Source organism: Chiloscyllium plagiosum, chromosome 17, assembly GCF_004010195.1.
Source record: "Chiloscyllium plagiosum isolate BGI_BamShark_2017 chromosome 17, ASM401019v2, whole genome shotgun sequence".
Lineage (NCBI taxonomy): Eukaryota > Metazoa > Chordata > Chondrichthyes > Orectolobiformes > Hemiscylliidae > Chiloscyllium > Chiloscyllium plagiosum.
The window spans coordinates 23,781,557-23,805,406 of record NC_057726.1 but is presented as its reverse complement, the minus strand read 5'-3'; the positions used below and the strand labels follow the sequence as shown (position 1 = coordinate 23,805,406).

The window sequence follows — 23,850 nt, the reverse complement described above, 5'->3', positions numbered from 1 at the left end:
ATATGTTAATGCAATATAGACAAATAGAACTTCATTTTAAGATTACATGTTGGATCACTTCTAAGTTATTTTTGCAACCAAACAATGTATAATCTTTATGGTTCAGCAATCATTTTCAGAAATAACTCAAATGGGAAGAGATGGTACTCTATACTGAATCCCCTCGATCAGATCAACAAAGGGTGGGGGGGAATAAGGAGTGGCCGAAATGTCATAATGACACTTTTACCTCCACAACTGCGGATTCTCAACCAGTAAAATTCACATCATGACCAGAATAATCAAAAAAAAATACAATTTTTTGAAGAGCAAGTTTAAAGTTAAATTTATTGTAGATTGCCGTCTCTGTTTTACATAATATGAATAAAACAAGCTAAGTCTCCTGTCAAAGATGTCAGCACACAAGGCAATTATATGTCAGGATTGCATTTTTTGTTCAGTAAAATTACATCTTATTCTACTAATAGCAAATTATGCACAGTAAAGTGACAAAGTTACTCTTACCTAGTGATTCACTGATACTAGCTTCAAAGGAATTTATTGTTTTCATCAGCCATTTCAATAAAAAGGAACATTTTATAATATGACTTTATAATCCAGATTAACAGTAAAACAAAGGCTTCATAAGTTCAATTCTGATTCTAAAACTAATTTTCTCTCCAAATGCAATACTTCGGGAAAGTGATGCTGATTATTTGACTCTGGTTTCAATCCCCAATTAAATCGCTCACATTTCAATGTTTTTATTTTCTTAGAACATAAGATCCAAAGGAATGGGAACAGGAATAGGTCATTTGGCCCATTGATCCTGTTTCACCATTCAATAGGTTGGTTGCTGATCTGATTGTTACCTTAACCCTGCCTGAGCCCCATAACCCTCAATTTGCTTTTAGATAAAGAATTTGTGTAACTCAGCCTTGAACATATTCACTGACCCAACCTTTGCTGCTATATGGGGTAGAGAATTCCAAAGATTTACAACACTTTGAGAGATGGAATTTCTCCTCATCTCAGTTTTAAATGGCGATATTTCAGAATATTCACAACATTCCTACTAGGAAAGAAAAGCTCTAAAAGAACTTAAACAATTAAAAAGCATCTTGATCGGTATGTGATTAGGAAGCTTTTCGAGTGATATGGGTCAAATGCTAGCAAATGGGATTAGATTTATTTAGGATATCTGGTCGGCATGGACAAGTTGGACCATAGGATTTGTTTCCATGCTGTATATCTCTGTGACTCCATGAATGACCTACCATCTATAGTTAATGAAAATGTTAGGGAAAGCATCAAACTTAAGGAAAATGCATGCATCTACATATTGATTCATGGCAGGTTAGATGAGTGGTCAGAATATAAAGAACAGTAGAAAATTCAGGAGGAAGAAATTTGCCAGAAAAGTAAAAACGGAAAACAGGAATTCCCACAGATATTTAAAAAGTAAGGGTGTAAGTAATGTATTTATCCTCTAGAAAATTAGAGTAGGGAGTTAATAGTGCTTAATGAAGAAATGGTTGATGAAATGAACAAATATTTTTGTTCCTTTCTCCACCATAGAGAATACAAAAAGACATTGCAGTAATAACTGTAAATCAAGTGGTTGAAGGTGGAGTGCGCAACTTAGCAAAATTACAATCATGAAGGAATAGGTACTGAGCAACTGATGGAACTGCAGACTGACAAGGATCCAGGTCGAAATGGATTTAATCCAAGAAATTTAAAAGAGGTAGCAGATGTGTCGGTGTAAATTTTCCAAAAATCACTAGATTTAGGAAAGGTTCTAGCAAACTGGAAAGTCACAAAAATAACACCTCCAATCAAGAAGGATTTAGATGTTTCAGATTTGATAGATGTAAAAGATGAAGGAGTTTCACAACTGATTAAGGAGAATGTCACAGCTGCACTATGAGAGGATATCTTGCAGTGCTCATCCATTAAGTCCACATGGGTAGAACCCAGGAATAAGAAAGGTGCAATCGCTATTATGGGGTTATAACATAAGCCTCCTTATAGCCAGCAGGAGGTAGAGGAACAGATATGCAACTGTATCATGGAAAGATGTGAAAACAGCAGCATTGTTGCAGTGGGTGATTTTAAATTCCCCAATATTGGCTGGGGTTCCCTGAGTACCAGAGGCTTAGAAGGGGCAGAATTTGTTAAGTACGACCAAGAGGATTTCTTGAACCAATATGTAGATTGTCCAACCAGGGAAAGGAGCCATACTGATCTTGTATTGAAGAATAAGCTTGGCCAGGTGATCAAACATTCAGTGGTGAAGCATTTTGAGAACAGTGAAAATAATTCCATAAGTTTTAAGATTGTTGTAGATAAGGATAAGATTGATTCTCAGGTGAAAGTGCTAATTTGGGGGAAGTTAAAAAGTATAGACAGGAAGTGAAGTAGTTAGAATAAGGGCAGCTGCTTGAGGGTAAATCTACATCTAACAAATGGAAGTCTTTTAAAGGCCAGTTGATCAGAATTCAGGATCAGCATGTTCCTGTGAGGATAAGCGATAAGGATGGCAAGATTCAGGAATCCTGGATGACAAGAGATATTGAAAGCTTCATCAGAAAGAAAAAGGAAGCATTGTAGGATTCATGGAACTGAAATCAGACAAGACCTTGAGGAATATTGAGGAAGCAGAAAGAACTTAAGCAAAGAATTAGATTGACTAGAATGCCTTTGGCAAGTGGGATTAAGGGGAATACAAAGACATTTATGCATATATTAGGAGCAAGAGTCTACCTAGGGAAAAGGTAGGCCAACTCAAGGACAAAGAAGGGAACTTATGCATGGAGCCAGAGGATGTAGGTGAGGACATTTATGATACTTTGCATTCGTATTTACCAAAGAGATGGACATGGTGATGGCAAGATTAGAGAGGGGTGTGTTGATATTCCAGGGCATGTCGATTTTAAGAAGGAAATGATGCCTTGAAAAATATTAAGGTAGATAAGTCCCAAGGGCCTAGTCAGATCTATCCATGGAGACTGAAGGACACAAGGGAGGAGATTGCTGGGCCCTTGACAGAGATCTTTATACCTTCTTTAGCCACAGGCTAAGCCCCAGGACACTGGTGAACAGCTAATGTTATTCTTTTGTTTAAGCAGAGCAACAGAAATACCTCAGGAAATTATAGGCCAATGAGCTTTACCCCAATGATAGGGAAATTATTGGAGACGATTCTTAGGGACAGGATCGACTTGCAATTGGAAAAGAATAGACTTTTAGGATTAGTCAACATGCCTTAGTGTGGAGGAGGTCCAGATTCTCAAATTTGATTGAATTTTTTGAGGAAGTATAGAAGATCATTGATGAGGGTAGGGCAGTGGATGTTTTCTAGGTGGACTTTTCTAAACTATGGTAGGCTGGTCCAGAAGATTAAGACACATGAGATCCATAGTGAGTCAGTACATTGGATATAAAATTGGCTTTGTCATAAAATGTAGAGTGAGAGTGAGATTTTTTTTCCTGACTGGAGGTCTGTGATCAGTGGTGTTCCACAAGGATCCATGGTAGGACCTCTGTTGTTTGTAATATATATAAATGATTTAAATGAAAATGTAGGTGGTCTGATTAGTAAATTTGCAGATGATACAAAAATTGTTGGAGGTGTGGGTAGTGCAGAAGGATACAGCAGTGCATTGATAGGTTGGAAGCTTGAGCAGAGAAATGTCAGATGGAGTTTAATCCAGACATGTGTGAGCTGATGCATTTTGGAAAGTCAAATGCAAGAGGAAAGTTTACATTAAGTGGCAGGACCCTAAGTAGCAATGATATACACAGGGACCTTGGGGTCAAATTCCATAGCTCTTGAGAATGGCAACACAAGTAGAAAGAATGGTAAAGAAGGCATATAGCTTGCTTGCCTTCATCTGTAGGAGTATGAATAGGAACGTTGGCAAGACATGTTGTAGTTGTATAAGACTTTAATTAGGCCACATTTGGAATATTGCATCCAGCTCTGGTCACCACACTATTGGCAGGATGCAGAGAATTTGGGGTTAGTGCAAAAGAGGTTCACCTGGGTATAGCCTGCATTGGAGTATATTAGCTTTGAGGAGAAGTTGGAGAACTTGGATTTTTGTTTTTGTTACGGCATTAAAGACTGAGGGGTGACCTGACGGAACTATATAAAATTATAAGAGGTATGGATAGGGTGGATAGTTAGAGTCTTTTTCACAGGGTGGAAATGTCAAATACTAGGGGGTTATTTGTTTAAGGTGAGATGATGAAAGTTTAAAGGAGATGTGAGAGGCAAGTGTTTTGGGTGGTAGGTGCCTGGAATGTGTTGCCTGGGAGGTGATAGAAGCAGATACATAGCAACATTTAAGAGGCTTTGGACAGACACAAGATCAGGCAGGCAATACAAGGATATAGGTCATGTGCAGGCAGATAAGAGTTGTTTAGAATAACGTCATGATTGACACAGACACAGTGGGCTGCAAGGCCTGTTCCTGTGCCGTACTGTTCTATGTACTGATCTATGTTCTAGGCAGAAAACAGAAAACTATAGATCAGTTAGTTTGGTATATATCAGAGGGAAGGTGTTACAATTGATCAATAAAGAGGGTATAGCTGAATTATTTACAAAAACAAAGTAATCGGGAAGTGTCAAAGGAAGTCAGGTTTAACCAATTTACTGCAGTTCTTTGAAAGAGTATACTGTATTGTACATAAAGAAGAGTCTACAGACACATCATACTTGGATTTCCAGAAAACATTTGATAAAGTGCCAGATCAAAGGTTATTATGGAGAATAAAAGCTCATGATATAGCAGTAACATTTTAACATGGACAGACAATTGCCTGGTTGGCAGAAAACAGAGAATATGTATTAATGAGTCTTTCTGTAATTGGCAGGATGCGATAAGTAGTGTCCCATTGGGTTCTGTGCTGGAACCTCAACTTTTTACAATTTTCAGCAAAAACTGAAATGAGGGTGTGAAGACATGATACCTAAATTCACAGATGACACAAAGGTGGATTGGAAAGTGCGTTTTGAAGAAGCCATAATGAAGTTGCAGACAGTTATAGGCAGGTTGAATGAGTGGTCAAAATATCTGGCAGATAGAATGTCATTGGCAGGAAGAATAAAAACACAGAGTATTACTTTAAAAGAGAGGGATTGTAGAATTCACCAAAGATCCTTAGATAACACCTTCCAACACACAGTCACTTTGATCTAAAAACACAAGGGGAGCAGATACATTGGAACAGAACCACCTGAAAGTTCCCCTCCAAGTCATTCACCATCCTGGATTGGAAATATATCATTGTTCCTTCTCTGTTGCTGGTCCAAAATTTTGAAATTTCCTCCCCAGTGGCATTGTGGGTCTACCTACCACACATAGACTGCACTTGTTCAAGAAGGTAGCTTGCCACCACCTTCTCAATGGCAAACAGGGACACAAAATAAATGCGGACTAGCCCGCAATGCCCTCATTCCATGAGTGAGAAAAAGGAATAATTCTGAGTTTTCGAGGGGTGTTCTGGTGCATGAGTCACAGAAGATTACTTTGCAAGTAAAGCTGTAATCAAGAAGTCTAAAGGGAACACATTGAAAATAAAATTAAGTAAGTTATGCTTCAATTCTAAAGGACATTGTTGAGAACATATCTCAAATACTGTGAGCAGTTTTGGTCAGCCTTATTAAAACAACGATTTAACTGCATGGTGATAGTAGAGGAGGAGGGCTGATACCTAGAATGAGTAGATTGTATTATGAGGACAGTTTGAGCAGGCTGCTCTTGTTTCTACTGGAGTGTCAAACAGTCCAGAGATGAGAGGTGACTGAAGTGAATAAGATCCTGAATGGTCTTAATAAGGTGGAGGTGAAATATAGATTTCCTCTTGTAAGTCAGTCCAGAACTAGAGGTCATACCTTAAAAATTGGGGGATGTCATTTCATAGCAGAGATGTTCTGAATTTTGTTTTCTCTCAGAGGATTGTGCTAGCTTGGAATTCTTTATGTCAGAATGCAGTGGAGACAGAATCATTGAACATTTTCAAGACAAGGCTGGGTAGATTCTTGTTGGGCAAGCGAACCAAGAGTTACTGGAGATAAATAGGAATGTGGAATTCAAAACACAATAAGCCAAGAGTTTACTCAATGACAGAACAGGCTCAAAGGGCCGTATGGTCTAGTTCTGCTTCTATTTAAATGTTCATATGCTTATACGTAACTGCCCAGTTTTTAAACTATGTTACTCGTTCTGGAATCCATCAGGAAGGAAAATATCCTCTCAGCACATACCCGGTCAAAATCTTACATTTGAATCTTACATTTGTCAATAAGAACACCATGCCACATCCTTCTTTATAAGTTCCAAAGTTAACCCATTTAACCCAGGAATTAGCCAAGGAAGCCTTTTACCACTTAATGACAAGATAATACTTTACATTTTCATTTAGAAATTTTTATTGAGGTCATAATGATCACACAAAAATCTCCTCAAAAATACCACACTGCTGGGGTTATGCTACATGATTCTTTCTTCCTGCAGTAACCAGATCATTTTCTATCATCCTAGGTAATTTAATCATTATGACTTGTTAGCTAGCATTTGCATCTATATAATAGTGTAAATACACCCCCAAAGATATCAGTTAATATTGAAGGATAAATCATATATAACCTGCCAGTATACATCAAGATATTCGAAATCTTTCACTTTACTCAGAACATGTGCACTGAATATATATGGTTTGCTTGTAGTGCATTGTTTATGAAGCAAGCATTTTTCTTTCAGTGCCAAGATCATAGAACTCAAGTATATAAAATATAAATGTTGCATATCTTCTAATAAAAGTAGATGACAGGGCTTTTGTGCTTCCCATTGTGCAATTATGATTTGATTGACTTAAATTAAATTTAACACCATATTTAATCTGCTGCACAATCACCTTTTTCAAGATGTGATCTTAAATAAACAACAATGATGGTTTTTGGCTGTACTTTGTAGTGCTTCATGTTTGCCACGTTGAAATCAATGTCTCGCATGAACAGAACAGGATACAATAACTCTCTATTGAGGGACATTACAGAATAAGATCATTTTTGCATGGATAATAAGTACAGATTTTTAAAATTAGCCCTAATGACATTAATCGGAACATAAAAGCACTACTCTAAGCCTGATAATACAATTTTAAATAATGATTTCTGGATGATGGCCTCTATTTATAGCTGATCAATGACAAATCTGATATTACAGAATTCCAACAAAAACAACTATTTCAATTCTGAGTTTCTATAATGTGTGTCTGGCTGTTACTTCAATGTTTAGGTCCTCTTGGCAGATTTCAGAACAACCATCAGATTGGGATACTTGTAAACAGAAACACATTATATTTATATCCAAGAAGGTTTCACTGATTCAGGTCACTTTACAGAACTATTGGAGTTTTTAATGCAAAAGGGCTGAAGATCAAACATGCATATGTGAATATTCCTGCTATTCATGGATAAATGCAAATGTTGCTAAGTTGATTTATCCTTGAACATATTTTTCCATATTATGTCAGCTAAATGTAATATTTTAAACTAATATAACCCTACTTCCAGTTAACGCACAATGTGGTGCTTGCTTAACTGATTTAAATCCCGTTATATAATCAGAACTTCAAATATTAAACTGATGTTGATGGTAAGATCTGAACGTCATGGGGCTAAATTTGGTTCCTTTGCACTAATGTTTCCCTTGGTGCCTTTAATATTTTAAACTATTTAAATTCTTAATGTATTTAAACCAGATCTATCAATCAAATATTGGACAGTTTTGAGAAAAGAAACATTATTTTTGCATCGTCAGCGAGGTCTGTGCTGATCCCACCTGCTGAGACGATAGAGATCAGGGTGCAGATGGATCCAACTGCATGTTTCCCAACATTAACTATAATGGTTGTCGATAATGGAAAAAGATATATACAGTGGAACAGACGAGTCAGAGTCAAGAAACACCACTGAATCAATTAAAGTTCACCCTTACAGTAAATTAACAAATGGATCATAACGACTAATTGTTTTTCTAACTAAATAACCCCATGCTTTTTTCTTCATTAATTTTTTAGTCATATTACTTCAAACATTTATCTGAATTGAAAATCTTTTATGGTATATGTTCTAAATTTATTTTTCATTAACATGGCTTTAGTTTCTCAATTTATACTTTCTAATATATCGAGAAGTAAAACTTATAGTTTGACGAAATCATGTCCTTAATATTTTGTTGTTAAATTTGGCTTCAATAGTTTTAATCAGACCATTTTGCAACTCATATAACCTTTTGATGCAAAGTAACAAAAACTGACAAGGTATACAAAACATGATATAAACATCATAAAGTGTCAGTGTAACATCTGAAGATTTGTAAAGGTAATTACTTTGTTACATATTTCAGGTATCTTGAAAGCCTAATCATGTAGTCTCCCTTGAAATACAAATTAGGCAGTGTCTTACATGTGAAATCCACTGCAGTTGACTAAACTAATGAGCAAAGTCAAATTAAGTTTTATTCTGTAGAATACATATAACTCCATATATGGCTGTAATCCCACACATGTTTATATCTGTTACGCTTCCTGAAGCTCATAAATCTATATTCTATGCAATCCCATTTATGGATTAAAGTAACTACAGTTGTCTTTCTGGAATAACATCCTGTCTGCTTGATATCCCATCTAGTGTCTTTCAACTTTTCCTCCTTTGTCCACTGGCAGACAGCAGATTAAATGTGTATCATCAAGGTACCCTCGAACAACTCATCAAGTCTCCTTCCATTCTTTCAACAGCATTAACTAAACCCACATCCCCGACCATCAAGAAAGACAAGGGTAGCAGTTACCCAACATTTACATATTCCCCTTCCAGACACATAACATCGTAACATGCCTTCACTCTTTTTTTGATTAAAATTTTGGAATTCCATTCTTAATAGTGCTGTGTATGTCATTATATACCAAAGATTGTTGTGGTTTAAGAAGGCAGCTCACCACCACATTCTCAAGGGCAATGAAGGAAGGGCAATAAATGCTGGCCCAGCCAGCAATGTCCACATCCCAGAAAAGATTTATTTTTAATTCGGCTCAGTATTTAGCTGCAAAATTGAACTGACTACATCTGAATTCCTAGTGCAAGTCATAGACTTTTTTTCCAGTCCTTATGAAAACTGGTCCCATGAATTTGTGAGGATTTATTTTCTGTCCACTAGAAAGTTTGAAGCTTAGTTCCTCCCTCTGGCCATGGGTTGGGCAGTATTGCTTCCAGTCAAGCCTGCTACTGCACCTCCCCTTTGAATTTACTTTTCTCCAAAGCTGAACTGCACCAAACCCAATGTTGGAAATGTTTGCGAGGAGCTGCAGAGATGGATGCCAGAAGCTCTAGCATTGAGCTATAAGATAAGATGTGTCTTAACCATTATGAACTTAATTTATAATGCAGCATTTCAACATTAATCATTTCCAAATCCTTTCTGTATAAATTGCCAAGAGGTTTGAAGAGTAGCATCTCCAAATTTAAGTAACTATGAAGCAAATGTTGTACACAAGCACCCTGTGCCTGGTAATAAATTTGATCTTGCCATTGTCAACCACACTCTGAAAAGTAGGTCACTGGACATTGCACTAATCAGCTCCTTTATTTTAGTGCTGCTATTTCACAGTTTAAAAATGGACAAATCTACAGCTGAACCATCAGTCGTACTTCAACACTGCTGAACAGTGAAATACTGGTCCAGTTTTTTTTCTTTCTGAGATGTTATGACTGGTCTTTAGCCATTTCCAGCATGTTCAATTATATCATATTTTCAGCATTCATGGCTTTTATTTTGTTACAATTTTTCAGTTTCAAAAAGAGCTGACTGAGTCGGCAAGGCTGATCAAGACCATTGGGACCATTTTATAGTGGAACAAATATCTGACTTTGTCTGGTACTACAAATTACCATAGTTCCCCATTGATATCAACACAGTTCCTTGTATTGCATCAAAATTTCTTCCTCCGTAAGTATATTGGACTGAGAGTCTAATGTAAATGTATCCTTTGAAGTTAATACCATATTAAAGCTTGAATTTAATTATGTTTTTCTGGCAATATTGGAGGTATTACTGCAGATTAAAAGCTCTCAAGTTTTGTTGTGAAATAAACTTTGGTGATCAGCACACGTTTTTTTTTCCTAGCAATATACAATTCACTAATGTTAGTTATTTGAGAAGTTCATACAATCCCCACATCCATATCAGATCTCAGAAGCCATGTGAACATGAAAAGGACACTTATAACAAACGTATATAATTTATTTCAATACACTTGATAATTTTGGAATTTCGAGGTGAATTACTTGCCACAGAGTCCCCAGTTTCTGACCCTACTTTTGCAGCAAATGTATTTATGTGGCTAATCTAATTAACTTTCTTGTCAATGCTAACCCCACAATATTAATGGTGAGTGTTTTATAACACAGCAATCTCAACTAGAAAGGAACTTTGTTTATTGTTGAACACCAAAATAGAGACTCTACTCATAGCATATTTCAGCTGGTCCCAGTTTTGCAAACCTGTCACCAAATTACCCTTTACTTACATAGGAACAGTCCTTGACTATAGGGATGCCTCATACAAAGTCAGACACCAGAGTGTCAGTATCCCAGACATTTAGCCATTTTATGTCGGGCAGGGCTCCCTCATCGGACCAGATTAAAAGCCCCAATCAGGGATCTGATATTCTATGCGTTTCAGCTGGCTAACCTTGTTACAATCACCACAACCATGTTTCCAATTGAATAATTTACAAGAAAAGTTCACTAAGGGTAATGTAAACCATTATAAGTGAGGGAGAGAAGGGAGAGCGGGAAAGGCAAAGTTAAAATGGAGTTGGAAGGGGTGGATTAGCTTTATATACTTTTTCTATTCAACTTGTTCAGAGGAATTATTACACACTTCTAAAGTAAGTGGGACTTGAACCCAGGCCTGCTGGTCCAGGGTTAGGGGTACTACCACTATGCCACAAATGCCCCTCTATCTTCTGCCATTTGTTTAACCTTATTTTTAATCATCTTGTTCAGCAATGTTATTACATACCTCTGGAACAGATGGGACTTGAACCCAATTCTCTCGGCCAACAGGTAGGAACTCTACTTCTGCACCGCAAAAGCCCCTTTAGGATCTGCTTTATAAAGAGCTCAGGTGATGAGTTCCAGTAGGGCAGGTTATTGTCTGTTACCAAGAGAACTCATGTTCAACAAGCTCTCCAAGAAAATTAAATAGTGATTCCCCATGGGGCTTGAAAGGGTTATCACAGATTCAGTGATGATGATGCAATTGAATGCAAGGGCAACAGCTAATTATTAGCTTATTTGTGATGATTATTGCCTGGCACTAGTGCGGTACATATATTCTTTTCCACATTTTATGTCAAGTCAGAACATTCAGAGCATTGTCTGTGACTTGCAGCAAGCAGGCGTGGAGTGCTCCAGTATTTCAATTATAAATGGTACAGAAGGCATGCAAATATCAACTAATACCCTCACTCTGGACCTTACTTGAAAGAGAAGGCCATTGGTGAAACAAAAGATGGTTGGGTTTAGAACACTGACTTGATAAACTTCTAGAGGAATGTCTTGGGACTGAGCCAATGGGCATATAACAGCATCCTCCCTTGTATTAGGTATGTCTCCAACCAGTAGCGAGTCTTCCCCAATTTCCATTGACTTCAATTTTGCTTATATTTCTTGATGCCACACTTGGTTAAATGTTGACCTTGATGATGGCAGTCACTTTCACTTCCCCTCTTGACCTCAGCTCTTTTATCATTGTTTCAACCAAGGCTGTAATGGGGAGCAGAATCTTCCTTGCCTTCCTTGACCATTTAGAAAGGCGGAAAATGGAATTTAACAGTGTTGGAGGCCAACATTCTGATTGTTAATGTCAAGTTAAAGTTTCAATATTAAATTGTCAGAATCCTTTAGATTGTTTGGCCTTCCCAGCTGGTGAGAACCAATTTTGTATATATTGGCATGCCATGAGATCCCCTTTAAAACCCCAGCCCACTGGATTCGCCATTGACAGGTGCCACTTTATTAGGCAAAAGTGAGAAAGACATGTGTTCACAAATTTGGCAACATAAAGAAGGCATGTACTGGGAATTTAAATTTTGTTCCTGGAAGCTCTGGTGAAAACACATTTCTTCAGTAGCATGGTTCCTTCATAACTAGGTATTGCTTTGTATAAACTGTTGGTGCAGACTGCTCAGTGCTCCCAGCTCATGAGAACACACACACCAATGTGGGACCAATGTAGATGCAGTCCATTAGGAAAAATCAACAGCACTTTTCAGAGGTTTTTCATGTAATAGCAGCAGGACCAACACTCCAGGTACCACATCATATCCCAATGATTTATTATACCGGGGAAGAAAACAGGAGTAATCACTTGCAAAGTATCTATTTCTCTGATCGCTATTTTTTTAGACCTTTATACACTGCAGCCATGTTGACTATTTCATTGTTCTCATTATAACATAACAAAACTATCATCATACATTGTCATTCTTTACAAAACCATATGAGTTTGCAGTTGATGTATTTTACAATAATCAAGTTATTAGTTAGTTTTTATTCACTCATGGGAAGTGGGTGTTGATGGCTGGCTGGCCAGCATTTATTGCCTATCCTCAGTTGCCCTTTGAAAAGGTGATGATGAGGTGCCTTCTCGAGCTACTGTGGCTCATGTGCTGTGGGTTGACCCACAATACTGTTTGGGAGGGAATACCAGGACTTTGACCCAGCGGCAGTGAAGGATTAGTGATATATTTCCAAGTCAGGATGACAAGTAGCTTGCAGAGGAACACTTTTATTTCTAGATGAAAGTAGTCATGGGTTTGGAAGGTGCTATCTCAGGATCTTTGGAGAATTTCTTGTAAGGTGATCAATCCATTGACTTGCACATGCCATGCATATCATTTATTTTATGGTTAATAAGATGTCCCACTAATGCCTGTTTACTGTGATGATTTCTATACAAGTTTAAATAAATTTTCATTTTATATGTCGTACGGTGATCATGTCCATATTGTGTATGTCCTGATTCCTTTGTGTGTGTCTCTAGCCATGTAAAACTCCTTTCTGTACTGGTAATAATTCATTTCAACATTTGTACCTTTCCTCAGTGAGAAATATGGATTTTGACTTTGATCATAACCTTTGGGTCAATGGGAAGAGTGAGAGAACCAGTCACCTGCAAGAAGCAATGGGCTAAATTATTACACTGAAGGAATAAAGATCAGCCATGCTTAGTAAGAAGTGGTATAGTAAGAAGTACAAGTTAATCTGGAATTGATTTATCACATAGAATTGAAACTCACAACACAACATGATGTGATTGCCAAGTATCTCTGGATCTGTAGTGAAACTGGCCATCCAATTCAAGGATCAAAGGCCAACATGCAGTATTGGAGCTTATGTTTTACCTTCACAGATAAAAGTTTGAAACTGGGGAGAAACAAATGGGTCTGACATGTTGAATAGTTGGAATATGGGTAGAGCACCAATAATTACTCCAAGTCAAGTTGTGCCAGAAACCAGTTCAGATCCAATTCAGAGTCAGACAGGTAGCTCTAATGAAGTAGAACTTTCAATTGATGGTCAAGGGCAAAATCAGTCAGAATATTCTCCTGTGTTTCCTGCTCCTCGGATGCTGCCTGGCCTGTTGTGCCTTTCCAGCACCACTCTAATCTCGACTCAGCTCAAGATGTGTCAGCGTTCTTCCCCACATTCTGCAAGTTTGTGTCAAGTCAGGAGATATCCTCTTATGAATAAGAATCTGATGGTTAAATTAGACTCACTTCCTAACCAGGGAAAAGGTAACATGAAAACATTCAGGGTCATGATCACTTTTGCAGATATTGATAACACTGTCTGTTGTATATTTTATAGCTTGGAACTAAGCAGAGACGACATAACAGTTTGCAACATTGTCCTCACCCTGTTTGGAAACTGCAGGTCAGGTTTCAAGCAGTGCCACTGGCTATGAGCATCTGCTTCATCAATCACAGGAGCCCCACATGAAAATATTGCTTCTGGCTTCAGAAAGGTACTCTCAGAAGACCCTTGATAACTAAGGCCTCCTCTGGAGAGCCTTTCCACACTTCTCCCTCCTCCTTTTGCAGGCAGCTGGTTTTCTATTTGATGACTTTGCTCTTTTTGCCTTTTCTGCTGCAATCTGAAAGGGACTTCAATGTGGCACAAATGACTGAAAACATGTGCATTGCTCATATCCCTTGCACTTGCAACTATTACTTCACCATATTCAGCCTTTTCTCTGTAGACTTCAACGACAATCAACACTTCAAAATTACCTAGCTTCTGCAAACTGTAACAAAACCAGCAGAAAACTGAAAGTTTTTGATGATCTATTTAAAAATCATTAGTTGTTGATCCTTCCCAATACTGAATATATGATCAAATGTGCATTTGAACATGCATTATTTCAAATGACAAGGTTCAAGGTTGGTGTGCTGGTACCAAGTCAGCATCACATACTGACTAACATCATCATCAGAATAATCTGCATACTTTTGACACACTTGTAATCTCCATGCTATTGCCATAACCAAGATGTTATTTGGTGCAAATTGCATCAGATATATACAAATTTAATATGGGTGTCACTCTGGGGCCAAAACAACATTCATAGAATCCCTACAGTGCAGGTAGAGGCAGTTCAGTCCATCGCATCTACACTGACCCTCTGAAGAGCATCCCACCTAGACCCACATCCTGCCAAGCTCTGTCAGCCTGCATGGGTGTTCCAAATAGTGTGCACATCCCTGGACCCTATGGAGCAATTTGGCATGGCCAATCTGCCTAACCTGCACATCTTCAGACTGTGGGGAGAAACTGGAGCACTCGACAGAAACTCATACAGACACAAAGACAAACATGAAAACTCCACATGGACAATCGCCCGAGCTTAGAATTGAACCCGGGTTCCTGGTGCTGTGAGGTAGCATTGCTAACCACTACATCCAAAATACTGCACGTATGAAAAGTACAGATTTGAATTGTACAGCAGTTGTAATTATAACCTTAAACAGAAGCTGAAGAGTAGATTAAATCATCTCCTAATTCATATTGTAAAGGAAATATTACAGTCACAAGAGAGTGGAGATTCTTTCTCCCTCCTTCCTACACCTACAAAGTTGGCCTGTTCTGAATTTAAACTCAAGTACAAAAAGGTGCAATGATTATATTTGCTTGCCAGTGTGCTCCTCAGTATCCCACAGTGATCATTTATTAAAAATGATAAGGTTGACGGTAAGATTTGACAATCTACCGTTTTTATCCATAGTCATAATTTTCTTTCACACTGACAGCACTGAATAAATATCAAATTAACTAATGTCATTCTATCACTGCATTTCACCCTGCTGACAGGTTTATTCACTTTATGTTACTTAGCATTTTAACTATAACATTATGCTTTCTACGTGTACTGTGCTACATAGCAAAAGAAGCAAGATTCTACAAAGTCAAATGAAATTCAGTATTAATGGGGTTAAGGAGAACATCTGTTGTCACCAATCTCTTTTTAAAGGACAGATATTTTATTAAAATAATATTTTGTATTTTTGCAACTAAGTTTATTTATTTGACTTGTTTTTGAAAGCCAGAAAACTGGAAAAGACAAAGGTGCGAAGACATTATTTGATCTTAGTAAACAGGCAGAGAAATCTTTTTGTAATAAAATATTACTAATGGTCACCTAAACCACAGGATATTTTGCTTTAATCTTTTTTTCCTCAGGTTAGAGAGTTATTAACCTGTATCCTGGGGCGAAAAAGATGCACATCAATTACATCAATCGAATGGACAAATGAACTTTGTATTAAAAATTAAACAGCTTTCCCACACAGCCATAGTCGTGGTGAGACTTCTATCATTTCTTTGTTGGCGAAAAAAAAAGGTCAAAAGTTGCTTCTTAGTAACTATGCTCACAAAAAATCGAAGTACGAAAGAAATGGAGCTAAAATAAATGAAAGCTCATTAAAGGTGAAGCAATTCCAATCCAAAATTTGTGAAACATCCCAAGAATCTGCCTATGACATGGGTAAGGAAAACTAAATATATCAATTCTTTTTTCCACTGCTTTTGCTGAATTTGATACATATAAGATTCAATCAAGTGAAAAAGTTCCTTACAATTTTATTTTCAAAACGTTTATTCCATGAGCTTGTTTCCACAAAAATTCACTTGTGAATCCTAACATTGATGAGGTTAATTAATTTCAAATGCTTCATCCATATTTACAACTTTGAAAAAGGAAATCAATTACTTACAGTATTTTAATAAACATGAAGCTACCAATGAAACTGTGCACGTAGATTTCAAAGAACAAACTTACCATTTAAGTAATTCAGATGTGAGGCTCACATTTGATAAAATGAAGATATATCCATAAAAAAATTATTGCAAATATATAAGAAGTCTGAAATGCAAATGAAATGTGTCATTCAGTCTAGCTGGAAATTTCTAACTACTCTTAACATTGAAGATTATTACTTTATTTGCATCCCAAAATATTAAGTGTCTGATTTTTGAAATATTCTTATTAATAGGAAAGAAAAGCAATATATTTTATCATGTTTCAGTGTCCTTTCCATATTTTGTTTACTGTTCAGGTTTTGGCACAGGATATTACCCAGCTTCTTTTGTTTCTCCAACCCTACTTTTTTTTTCTTGTTTTCCCTTTTGGATCTATTTACTGTGCATAATTATTTGGCTGGGAGGCTAAGCAGCCTTATTCTAAGTCAATGTCAATGTAATCTTGATTCTGACAACTAGAAGGTGCTGAATATTATACATGGTTCTGAAAGAGGACCGTAATCTCCATCCATTATAATGCTCACATCTGGACTTACAGGTAGAACAAGTCAGGATCTGCTCAAAAACCCTAACAGCCCTAAGGATAGCAATGTTTAAAAGAAGGCAATTCACCACCACCTTGCAGTGAGCAATAAATGTAGGTGCTGACAGCAACAGTCATGTCCCAAAAAATGAGCTGTTAAAAGGCTGCATGATTCACAAAAACCTATAGGGGTTTTAAAATGAGAAAAAGGAAGATTTGCATTTACATAGTGTTTTTCAAGACCACCAGTCTTCTGACACTGCTTTACAGCAAATGAAATCTTTTCAAAAAGTGTAATGTAAGAAATGTGGCAACCAATTAATTGTGCTCAGCAAATTCCCACAAACAGCAATGTGACAATAATCAGATAACATGGGGGGTTTTTTGGACATGATTTAAGGATAAATATTGGCCAAATGCAATGAGGATAACTGTCCATCCTTCAACAATGCAGTAATCCCTTCAACAGTGCTGGCAATATCTTCAGTAGCGCAACAAACACTTCAAATTCAGGAAACTCATTTCTGCTGTCAACATGTTTGTGGTTTAGAAAAGGAGAGAAGAATGAACCTGGAAGGTTCAGGTCAATCAACCAGTGATGGGAAAACTACAAGAGATCATTATCAAGGACAAAATTAATTATCTGTTGGAGAAGTTAATGTTGAGAAAAAAATGGTCAGCATGATGGGTTAAAAGTAAATCATGTCTGACTAACTAGTTAACTGATGGAGTAACAGAGAAGATTAATATGACCGTGTGGTAGACATGATATATATGTACTTTTGTATGCATTTAATATATAACCACATAACTGTGAAATTTAAAAATATAGTGATAATTTGAGTGTGAAATTGGTTAAGGGATAGGAGGCAAAAAGAAGTGGTCGACAGATATTATTCTGACTGAAAATATGTAATTGGAGCCCTAGGAGTCATAACAATATAAGGAACAGGGGCTGGAGAAAGCCATTTGGTTTTTGAACCTATTCTGCCATGCAATCAAATCATGTTTGATCTATTTCCATTTAAGATCAGGCCATTTCAATAATCCAGATCTATGCCTTGCAAGCGCTGTTTTGAAATTTGCAGGTAGTACAAATCTTTGATGTGTTGTGAATAGCAGGAGGGAAGCCTTGTGGTGTAGTGGATTGCATTCCCATTTCTGAGCCAGAAATTTTGATTTCAAGCCCCACTCCCAGACTTGATGGCCTTTAAAAGTGCATTCATTGTTCATATGTAGCCAAATAGGTTGATTGTTGATCTGTAAGTTCTTCCAATAGGCCTATGGCAGACGTTAGGGACAGGAGAGTTTCCTGGTCACCTATATTTGATAAAGAATGACACTGTTCAAGGTAGAGCCTGTGGTGACAAGCTACCAACTTGTTCAAGGAAAGTCTAACAATGGGAACAAATGGTGTGGAGGTGCCATTGTTGGACCAGGTTGGGTCAAGTTAGAAAACACAAAACACCAGGTTATAGTCCAACAAGTTTATTTGGAAGAACTAGCTTTTGGAGTACTGCTTCTTTGTCAGGTAGCTAGTGGGGCAGGATCCTAGGACACAGAATTTATAGCAAATATTCATTGTTTCATACAAATGATGCAATACATTGAATAAACCTAGATTGCTATCTAGGTTTGTCTAGACAGTAGTCTAGGTTTATTTAATATGTCACCTCAGTTGTTTGACACTATGATCTTTTGCTATAAATTCTGTGTCCTATGATCCTGCCCCACTAGCTACCTGATGAAGGAGCAGTGCTCTGGAAGCTAATACTTTCAAATAAATCTGTTAGACTATAAACCTGATGTTGTGTGATTTCTAACAATGGGAACAAAGATAAGCATATGACAAGCAAGAAGAACTAGTAAGAAGGGAAGGAACAGTCTTCATTAGGACTTTGATAGACTTGTGAAATTGACAAACGTGGTTGATATAGTTTAATGCAAATAAAGGGTAAGTTGTAGGAACAACAAGAAGAGACAGTGTAATGTAAATGGTGTGAGTTTGAGGAGTGTGATACATGAAAATACACGTTCACAAATGTTTGACAGGCCAAGTTAATAAGACAGAGAGAAAAGAATACAGGATATTTAATAATGTAAATGGAGAATAGAATAAACAAACAAGTTAAATTCTTACAAATTACAGGTTAAGCCTCAGAGGGAATATTGAGTTTAATTTTGGGAACAATGCTTTAGAATGAATGCCAAGAGCTTGACTACAGAGAATATTTAAGAGAATGGTACTGGAAAAGGTGTTTAATGATGCAGAAAAATGAGAAAATCAGAACTTGTTCTCCTTGGAGTACAGAAAGTAAGGTGAGATTTCGTAAAGGTGTTCAAAAGTTTGAGAGATACTGATACAATAAGAATAAATGATTTCCTCTGTCAAGTTGGTAACCAGGGTCAGAGATTTTAAAATTATTAGCAAAAGAACTAGAGGGGAACTTAGGACAATTCACATTATATAAGTTTCAACAGCAGTAAGGAAAATCTTCAAAATTATTAATATGAGGTTCATTATGAAAAGGTGTAGTTGAGGTAACCAGAAAAGATGCATTAAAGAGATGGCTAAATTAGCACAGGAAGCGGGAGGAAATACAGGGTTACAGAAACAGAATTATAAGAGGTAATATAGGGTGGGTTTCAAGTGGATTGTTTAAATCAACATGAGCTGATAGAATCTAATGATTTGTTCAGGTGCTGTTGAACTTGCATAAAGTCATTTTTCTGAAAAGATGCAGGAACCTATAATATTGCTGAATTATCTAATAGATGCGAACATATTTTGCAGAGTTTTTCATGAAGTCATAGATTCATAGAGATATACAGCTTGGAAACAGATGCTTTGTTCCAACTCATCCATGCTGATCAGATATCCTAACCTAATCTAGTCCTTTCCCTCAGGCAATTAATTATATGGTATGTCAACCTATATAAAACCTCAAAATAAAAGCAGAGGCATTGACAATTTCTTAAGGACTCTGATAATTTGTTATCATTCCAGTGGAAGCCAATGTCTTGCTAACGACGATTTCTGCTGAATGTAAGGTATCCGATTAGGAAAAGCCCAAGTAAATTCTCAAAGAAAAAGATCATTAGTTCATCAGTTATTCCATCAACTATAAAAACAAACTGCTGTAATTTAGAGAAATTGATGAACTAAAACAACAAATTGGGTTCTGTGGAACAGGAGGTAGAAATATTTAAATCACAAATAAAAATAAACTTGATTTAAGAAAAAAAATTTTTCCCTTTGAAGATAATGATGTAGCAATAATGGAAAATGACATCTTAACAAGTGTAGACAATGACTTACCAATGCTACACTAACAGAAAATGTGAAGAGTTGCCCATCTATTATTGACTGATAAACAGCAAGATACTTGAAATACTGCACTGTTTTTTTAATATCCCATCTAGCAGGGAAGCAGTGTTTCATTTACTTGTATATTCTGATGATTCTTTGATGTCTAAATAGGATGATACTGTGCAACACAGGTAAATATTACTATCAATCATTTTATACTAAAATAAACATTTTAAAATGACCAAGAATAGGTGTAGGTGCAGGAATGAATTTGTGGGTCATCATTTGACCTTAACTATGTAACATTAAAGAGGTTAACACATGTACTAAAAGCCCTTCACTGAATAACTAGGTAATACATTACATGTGAGCTGTTATTAGATAACAGAAACAAATGCTGACCTTACTAGCAATGATCATATTCTATGAATGAATAAGTAAAATTAAGATTTTGCATTTTACCCTTACAAATAATTTGCCAATTACTGATAATCCCTACCAGGTGGGTGAATATCTTACAGTTATGGTCTCCAGTTGGAAACTGTATTTCAGAATGGTCTTTCGACAAATCAATTGAAAGTAGGACATTTACCACTAAAAAATTAACATTTCTTACAAGTGTAAAATTATACCATGTTAATTTCATCTATGCCATGCTTTCAACAGGAAACTGAGATTGAAAATGATCTGGAATATAAACAATGTTGTACTTTGGCACCATTTTTTGACTTGAATGTGGTTTCCATTGAGAATGCAGTATCTGTGGCTATGACTGTTAGATTTCCTCAGGTGTTCTCCCATTTCACTGCTATAGTTTTTATAGAGAACTGACAGAAACATGAATAGAATAGAATAGAATAGAATAGAATAGAATAGAATAGAATAGAATAGCCTTTATTGTCATGGACACTCAAATGAGTGCAGTGAAAGGTTTGTAACGTCACCGCTTTGGTGCCGTGTTGAGTACAGGGTACCTAGGTGTAGAATTCTTAAGTGTTTGGTACAAACATGTCCAGAGAATCATAAATAAAATGTGGTTACATCAACATGAACTGATAGAACTTAATGTTCTGTTCAAGTGCTGTATATTCTATGTTGAACTTGGATAAAGTCATTTTTCTGAAAAAGCACAGGAAACTATAATATTGCTGAACTATAGAATAGATATGAATACATTTTGCACAGTCTTTCCTTCAGCAATCAATTATATAGTATAGATTCCGTGGTATGTCAATTTATATGAAACCTCAAAATAAAAGTAGCAACAATGACAATTTCTTGAAGGACGCTGATCATCTGTTATCATTTTCATGGAAAGATAACAAAGAATACAGAAGTTTTATTTTTTAAAATCTCTCAATTTTAAGTCTATATACCAATTCTTTGGGACTCATCTGGACCCGCTGCCCCATGCTGGCCTGGGACTCACCCCAAGAATTGCCAGGACTCTCCACTCCCAAACCAGCCTGGCCTGGGACCCACCTCCAGTACTTGCCTGGACACTCCACTCACACAAGGCCTGGCCTGGGACTAGCCAGGACTCTCCACTCACACACAAGGCCTGGCCTGGGACTAGCCAGGACTCTCCACTCACACACAGGCCTGGCCTGGGACTCACCTCCAAGGACTTGCCTGGACACTCCACTCCCACAAGGCCTGGGCTGGGACTCAACCCCAAAACATGCCTGGACTGGCCGCCTCCACGGACTCCCCTCTGGGCCTCGACTGGGACTTGTCACAACCTCCGGTCTCCTCATTCATCTCCAGTAAGTTGAAGCTAGAAATTTGAAAGAAAAGAAAAAGAATGGATGGAGCAGAGGAGCTCTAACTGAAACATCTTACTCTGCTGCCATCTTGCCATTGGGAGATTTACACATTTACACATACAGATGCATAAATGTCACTTTGCAGAAGTAACCATTGCTGATTAAGACTTTACTGATAATAGCTCCTTAAAAAGTTTCCATAAATAATTGAAAACATGTATGCACAAATTAAAATTCAATTGTTGAAGTTCTGATTATTTCTGTAACACAGCCTCTGTAAATCAATTGACATCCCAACAGCTACGCCAACTTACTAATTTAAAGTATAAACTCTTCACAGAATGGGACAACAGGTGTGATATTCTTGAAAAGTTCCAAATAACATTCTCAGCAATGCAGTTATTTAACTGACAAAAATGTCTTTGTTCTATATAAATGCAATTTGTTCAAAACACAATTTTTTAAGATGTACTTTCGTACAACTTGACATCACGATTATAAAGACAATAACAAAGGCACACACCTAGAACTTTCCAGAATAACTGTTCTCTGCTTAAAACTTCTAATCATGTTAAATTTACTGATGTACAACACAATTCCTGCCACACAGTCCTTAAAGGTTTGATGTTTCTTTTGTATTTTACAAACCTTTTATCTTTAAGTGAAGCTTAGTGGAAGGAAAGGCAAAAGGCACTGTGTTATTATCACCATCAAACCATCTTTTGTAAATAATTCAAATGTAGCATTAGTATAATTACAACACAGTTCTGACACAGTAAAATTATAACACATTTCATTCCATAAATTATTAACTCATGTAACTGAAGAATGAGTCAGATAATACTGTAAGGACTGATTAGCATCTGAAAAGACCATTTATTTTAAACCATGAAACAATCATTGTCACCTCTATGTAATGAATTGTGATGTGGTTTTCTATGGTAGAGGGGTAGCTCTTCCAGATAATTGTAGGGCTTGTATGCATTTTCAAAAAGGAACAATAATACAATTATAATGTAAGATGAATTCATTTTTTTCCTCTTTACTAATAAAGACCTTCTACAGATGATGCATTGAATTCTGATAAAGAATTCATCTTCAAATTTGACTTGAAAATCTAAACAAAATCAACAAATGACTAGATGGATTTAAAATAAATGAATTCTAATTAAAAGGCTATTGAGTAATGCATCATTCTATATTTTTATTGTTATTATAGGAATCCTTTGCATCGGAATTATAAAAGAATTCTGAACAATGGGGCTAACTTTTGAGTATTGGTCATTTTTACAGCTTACTACTATTCTAAACGGAAAGCAAGAATTATAGACTGCATGCCAGTGTTGTGACACCAATGGCAAACTTTTTCAAGTGAATTGAACCTAGTGCTGCAGTTTGTGTCATAAATTACAATTGGGGTAGAGTTTGATATAAGAATCATTTCTTTCATATAGTAAACAGATGTCTCTGATAGCCTTTCTGGTAAAAGTGCCATGGGACCTTTTATCACATGAAGAGAATTATGATCACCACAGTCCAGTGCCTTCATCTGCAGCAACTCCAGCAGAGACCATGGGTGCTTGAGACACAACCTGCAATGCTTAACATAGTTGAACACTAAGTGCAAACTATTGAGATAGGAGCGTGCCAAAGAAAGAAAAGGAACATTCAAATTAAAAATGCTGTTGTTACCATCCACAGATTACTGATGGATGACAATGTACCTTTGGGTAATATGAATCGTTTGAGAAAAGTTACACAATTGTATTACCATACTATTGTTTAATCAAACTTTCAGTATACTTAGCATTTGTATCTGTTTATGGAAAATTCAAAATTCTATACAGCACAATGAAAGATAATAAGTTTTTCA

General features: G+C 36.7%; 1 long non-coding RNA gene across 1 annotated transcript in view; it reads left to right on the top strand.

The window, feature by feature from the left end:
• The first annotated feature begins 10,845 nt into the window (after positions 1–10,845).
• The window catches only part of LOC122558285, a 68,018-nt gene continuing 55,013 nt past the window's right edge, over positions 10,846–23,850 (top strand). The window contains exon 1 of the long non-coding RNA XR_006314090.1: positions 10,846–10,944. This is a non-coding gene — a long non-coding RNA (uncharacterized LOC122558285). The remainder of the gene's footprint in view (positions 10,945–23,850) is intronic.